The sequence below is a fragment of the Procambarus clarkii genome, chromosome 41, assembly GCF_040958095.1.
Source record: "Procambarus clarkii isolate CNS0578487 chromosome 41, FALCON_Pclarkii_2.0, whole genome shotgun sequence".
Classification (NCBI taxonomy): Eukaryota; Metazoa; Arthropoda; class Malacostraca; order Decapoda; family Cambaridae; genus Procambarus; species Procambarus clarkii.
Genome location: NC_091190.1, coordinates 7934685 through 7941469, shown reverse-complemented (window position 1 = coordinate 7941469; position 6785 = coordinate 7934685).

The window sequence follows — 6785 nt, the reverse complement described above, 5'->3', positions numbered from 1 at the left end:
AGCTGTTGCGCCAGGTCCTGACTCGCTTGGAAACTTACCAGGGGAGAGTTGTCCTTCTAGCCCCTTGGTTTCAGGCGCTGCTTGCTTGGTGTCCGAACCCGAGGGTTTTCCTGCAGCTCCGCCTCTTTCAGCAGATCGGTCCAGTACGTCACGTGGCTGGTTCGATCTTCTCCTCGAGTCTTCGCGTATGTTTTTTTTTACTCGAGTCTATCATCATCTTTATGGTGATCAGGTGGCTTCCTTGTTGGTGTCCCACCTGTGGACTTCTTCTCAGCGGCAGTATGAAGTTTCCTGACGGTCCTTCTGTATCTTTTTGCGTCTGCGTTGTTTTGGTTCCCTGTCGGTTAGGGGGGTCTTGTCCTTTCTCTCTTCGTTGTATCAGGACCTTTATCTTATGCCTAACACTGTCGCCTTGTATCGTGCGGCGCTGACGGAGCCACTTCAGCTTGCCTTCGGTATCGATGTTACGTCTGCACCGTTTCGCAAGCTGTCTCATGCTTTGTTTCACCTCCGGCCTGCTCATGCGCCGCCTGAGCCGTCCTGGTCTTTGTATAGAGTGCTCGCTTATCTTTTGTCTCCTCGTTTTGTCATGGTCCCTTCAGTCCAGGATTGTTTCTCCAAGGCTCTTTTCCTGTTGGCATTGGCCTCTGGGGGTCGGGTCGGGGAGCTTCATGCTTTCCTCCAGCGCAGGGATTTCTGCTCTTTCGGTCGTGGGGATTGTTTTGTTTGCCTGCAGCCATCTCCTTCTTTTCTGGCGAAGAATGAGACTGCTGCATTCCAGAGGGGTCCATGGATGGTTGATGCTTGGTTGGTACGGCCGGTGGTGCATCATACTTTGTATCCGGTTGCGGCGCTTTGCAGTTATTTGCACGCCACGGCTTCTTTGTCGAGAGACGTGCTTTGGGTTGTTCCGGTTTTCCTTCTTTCCTGTTCGCGGGTTTGGGTCTCCCAGGTCGTCCGCAGGGTTATCAAATCCAGCCAGCCTGCAGTCTATCCCTGTGCCCATGACGTCCGTAAGTTTGCGGCTCTTGCTGGCGTCTTTGGGAACATGTCTTGGTCTGATATTCGAGCGCAGGATTTTTGGCGGTCGAACAGGGTCCTGGCTGCTCGTTACCTCTTGAATGTCCCTGGGCCCAGTTGAGCCTGTGTTGTTTTGGGTCGGCGGTTGCAGCCAGTTGTCTCAACTTCAGGTTGAGACATGAGCGACGACTACCTCCTGGGTAAGTCCCTCTTTTTCCATCTGTGGGTAGTTAGCTCTGGGGAGCGGACTGGGCTTCCCCTAGAAAACCAGCGTTGAATGTAATGAAACACCATTTTCTGGGTGAGTCCCAGAGGCTCTCTTGCATCCCTCCCTCCAGTCGGTGTTTTTCATGCTTTTGACATCCAGCCTCAGAACTGAGGTGTGGGTAGCCGGTGTGAGGGGTCTGGGGGCTCCCCCTTCCCCCTCCCGGGGAGGGGGGAGCTGCGCAGACAGCGGCACGGCGACATGTGACGTCATACTAGTTTGCTCGTTTTCTGTTTGGGAGTTCTATCCACTAGTTCGGCTTTTGGTAGCAATTTTAACCAGAATAGGGGTTTATTTTGGGGCACTTACCTTTCTGGGTGCCTGATCCAGTTGATGGCAGACATAGAATGCTTCCAACCACACGGGGGCTTCTATAGACCATTGCTCCCCTTGCCTCTCTGAGGGGGCCCGGTTCTGGCTGTGGTCCCCGGTAGGCCTAAGAACTCCATACACATGACTGATGCCAAAGTCTGACATTAGCATATCAACCTGGGATAGTTCTGGGGGAGCCTCCAGGACTCACCCAGAAAATGGTGTTTCATTACATTCAACGCTGGGTTTTTTTATTAATTTTTTTAATATGCAGGAGTCAAATTCACGAAGCAGTTACGCAAGCACCTTCAAACCTGTACATCCTTTTCCTAATCTTTGGCGGCTTTGTTTACAATTATTGAACAGTTAATGAGCTGCAAAGCACCAGGAGGCTGTTTATAACAATAACAACAGTTGATTGGGAAGTTTTCATGCTTATAAACTGTTTAATAAAGTTAATCAATGCCGTCAAAGATTGAGGAAAGATGTACACGTTCGTAAGTACTTGCGTAACTACTTCGTGAATCTGGCCCCAGATGTTTTGAAAATTTGTTATGCCTTTAGTTGTATAAACCAAAATGTCATTGTGTAGTGAATGTGGGAAGAATGGAAGCATTTGATGTAACTTGATTATTCAGTCACAACATGTTTGTTCTTTTTTGAGTTTATAATGAGATGATAATCTACAATAGAGCAGTGGCTATTCTGGCTGGTATTGTGCCAGTCACATGAATAAAAAAAAAAAAGTAAATAAGACTGCTTGTTTCCTTTACACTGTAAGAGCTGTGAGTAAAACAAATATAAACTTACAACATTTAATATAACAAAAATTACTTTAATAACATACAAAACAAAGCTCCTTATCCATTTGGCTAAAACACAATTTACAAGAGCAATATACTGTACACATGTGAAAGTTACTTTAATGGCAAGGGTGCAATTAATAGTTATACAAAAGCTGCACGAGTCTACCGACACCCAGGGGAGCAAGAGTAGAAGTTGCAGCTGAGAGCACGAAATATATTCTGAGGACTATGGACACCGGTGAGCTCCTTATATGTGGCCAGGCCAGCATAGATGGCGTGAATCTTGTGGGTAACCATCGGCTGGCAGTTAAACAAGCAGTCAGTGTCTGGTCGACTGGCGAGTAGCGTCTGGTCCTCTGCCTAGACAGCAGGTGTCCAGGTGTCTCGGTTAGTAGAGGGGGGGGGGGGTGTCTGTCTAGACACTGAGGCATCTAAGCACGTATTGCTGTTGTCATTGATGTTGATTCCTTATGTTGGAGCCTGCAGATACGTTGGTGAATAGGTAGTAAAGGGAACAGGAAGACTCTTCTGCCTAAGCAGGAAATTACCATAACATTAGATACTGTTCATAATAATGTCTGCATTTGAACCTAGATATGAATAGGGAAAGTTGTTGTTGTATTATGTACCACAAGTTGATATATAAGACATGTCTAGTCAGATCAGAATATCTGTTTGCCAGTTTGTGAGATACAAGGGTAAACATTTGCATGGTTGAAAACTGCATCAGATTTGTGAAACAGATTTTATTAAAGTTACTTAGCAAGATTTATTTTTTGTATCTAATTTTTTATTACAAGTTAACCACTGTGCTGCTCAGGCTCCAAATATGGCACCCCCTTTGTACAGAGGAAATAAATTTGTGGCAAAAATGTTTTTTTTATTTTGAAAATGTTAAATAACCCTTCCCTGATCACGTGTAAAAAACAAATAGAAATTGTACTTTGGCTGCAATGGGGTCCGGAAAATGGTGTGATGTCACGATATGGTGGTCACCCATGGCGTAGACTCCTGGAGCCAATTGCGCACCAGCTTCAACTTGTGTGAGTTACCACAAATAATTTTTTGTTCATTTTTTGTGTACATCTCTAAATGCATCATTTTTTTTTTCCTGCCAATCCCATGTATAATGAACACGTACACAATATTATGGCAGTAGAACATCCATACTGTCCCAAGACACTGTGTTACATGCATCACAAATGTCTCCACATATATTGATAATATTTCTAATGTTTCATGTTCATTCATGTATATTTACAACATATTTTCACACTACACTATCACACACTATATACATTTACCATCAACACTGAGAACTCCGCGAGTGTGTGATATGCTGGAAAACAGTCGATGGGACATAGTGGAACTTTGCACTCAACGCACCAGGTGGAGATGCATCTTCGCTTGCGTTCTCTACATTGAGTGTTCTTGTATACATCACAGGCACGTTTACCCTTGTCCCAATATGCTGTGCCAGTATATACTCAAGCTTGTGTACACCGAACATCTCGTTACCCCTCAGTCTATCTGGAACTGCATGTGGCATTGTTGCTGGCACCCCGCACATTGCAACAGAGCCCTCCTCCCCATATTTCACGAGCAGTTGTCAAACTAGAGCAACACTGAATATCCGTATTGGGGTCTCTTGCCTGATTTCACTAGATATATGTTGAAACAGTTGAGCACTGCAACATCAATGAGGTGGAAAAAGAATTCTTTCGTCCACTTCACAGATTTATGCACACACTCGATGGCACCGAGCATCATGTCACATTTATCTACTAGGCGCATGTTGACGTAGTCTGTCACAAGCGGGTTTATGTATTGGATGCGTGTTTGAAAGTGCACTTTGCCACTGTCCAACATGGCACCGGTGTGAATTGTTGTCAACATATTCACCTCGCGTCTGTCCTTCCACCGCACTGATAACATCTTGTCGCATTTATGCAGCTGGCAATCACCCACTGCAATATCTATGCCAGACACTGGCATTTCCCTCCTGTGGGCCTTCACAGTTCCACATACACCGGTGTAGTGGTCAAGGAGGTATCTAGTCAACATGGGGCTGGTATAGTAGTTGTCCGTGAACAGTGCATGCCCCTTTTTCAGCAACGGTTCCATGAGGGTTTCAACTACACTGCCGGAAAACCCATATAGATCTTGAGCTGGTATGTCGACGTCTGTATCTGACTACAGTATCGTGTCCACGAGGATAAAAGTTATGCATACGCACAGCACGAAAAACTTTAGTCCAAACCGGTGCCACTCTGAAAGGATGTACTGCTTGAACGCAAGTTGGCCCTTGAAAAGGACTAGCGATTCATCGATCACCACATTGTGTTCTGGTACAAAATAGTCACAGAACTTGCCTCTCATATCATTAAAACCTTCCGCACCTTCCAAAGTTCGTCGTGTCTGTCCTCATTTTCATTGTTTTCAAAGTGCAGGCACCTGAAAAGCAACAGGAACCTATCACACGTGTACCTGTACATGTACCTGTTGAATACAGGGGATAGAACAAGATTGTCTTTGCTCCACTAATCCTGGATAACGTGTTTCTCAGTGTTTCATCATCATACTCAACACAAGAGACACATACATTTTGTCATTTGTGCTGTCTTTCCATCGTGTCATGCGAGAGGCAGGTAAAATGCCGGTGTCTATGAGGCTGTGAGCGTATCTGTTCATCTCTGCTACAAGATGGTTCATGAATTCATTATCAAAATATGCCAGGAAATAGTCGATTTCAGCCATATCGTCACCTGTACCAGGAAATAATGGTGTCACACCAACATTGGTACCATCAAAAGTTGGTATTTGTGGGACAAATCTCTCACAATCCTCCCACAGAAGTACACCCGGGGGTTTGGTTTTGGCGCCAACATCACTGCAAACACCACCACAAGCACCAAAAATATGGCTCTGTCGTCTTGTGCTAGAGCTGCGTATAGGTATGACAGAAGATGAGGCTGTTCTGCATAGTGTAGGCCTACCATGAACACCTGATGTTGAGAGAACATTGTCGTCAGTGTCCTCTGGCCGCGTGACCCGCTGCCGCTTGCCTTGGCATGTTGCTAGGGCAGCAAATCCTCGCCTAGTAACACCCTCGCTGCTCGTACTCGGGCCATCAACACTACTTGTATCGGAGCCCATGTCACTGAAGCCCAAGAATGATTCATCACAAGTACTGTCACTGAATAAACTTGCATCAGAGGACACACATGGTGGTGGTGACTCTAGCAGTGTTGACCCAGGGCGGCGAGGCACGTGTACTGTGCACACTTGCGACATCTTCCACCTCAGTCTCTCCCTCACTCATGTCAGACCTCTGTGTAAGGTCAAATCAAATCAAATCAAATGTCTATTTAGGTAAGGTACATACATACAAGAGATTTTACAAAGAGTGATGGATTTATAGATAGGGCTAGTACATACAGTGCCTAAAGCCACTATTACGCAAAGCGTTTCGGGCATGAAAAACTTAAATGACTAAAGCTTAATACTAATTGAGCATAAAGAATAAAATGAAAACATAGCTGAAAAAGCAGCACAAATACAATTCTGTCGACAAACAGCGCTCTTTAAAAAAAAAAAACAGACATTGGTTGACAATAGAGGGGTAAGGTAGGTTACAGGGAATTTATTAGGTATAGCTTCGTTTTTATCTTAAACTGGTTGAGAGAGGTACAGTCTTTAACATGGTTGGGAAGGTCATTCCACAATCTGGGTCCCTTGATTTGTAGAGCATTTCTAGTTTGATTAAGTCGTACTCTAGGAATATCAAAACTGTATTTATTTCTGGTGTGGTGCTCATGGGTTCTGTTACAACCTTCTATGAAGCTTTAGAGATCAGGATTGGCATTATAGTTTAGCGTTTTATATATGTATAATACACATGAGAGAATGTGCAGTGACTTAATGTCTAACATATTCATAGATTTGAGTAGGGGTACCAAGTGATGTCTGGGGCCAGAGTTGGATATTGTCCTAATAGCAGCTTTGTGTTGAGTAATTAGAGGACGTAAATGATTTTGGGTAGTAGAACCCCAAGCACAAATACCATAGTTGAGATATGGATAGATGAGGGAGTAATAGAGAGTCACCAAGGCAGGGCAGGGTACATAATATCTGATCTTAGAAAGAATGCCAACAGTTTTTGAAACTTTTTTTTATATATTTAGAATGTATCCCTGGAAATTCAGCTTGTGGTCAATGAGAATGCCAAGGAATTTGCCATCTAATTTGTTACAAATTTGGGTATTGTTTATTTTGAGATTTATTTGATTAGAGGATTTATTGCCAAACAGAATATAGAAAGTTTTGTCAATGTTAAGGGTGAATTTGTTGGCAGTTAGCCAAATATGGACTTTATTTAGCTC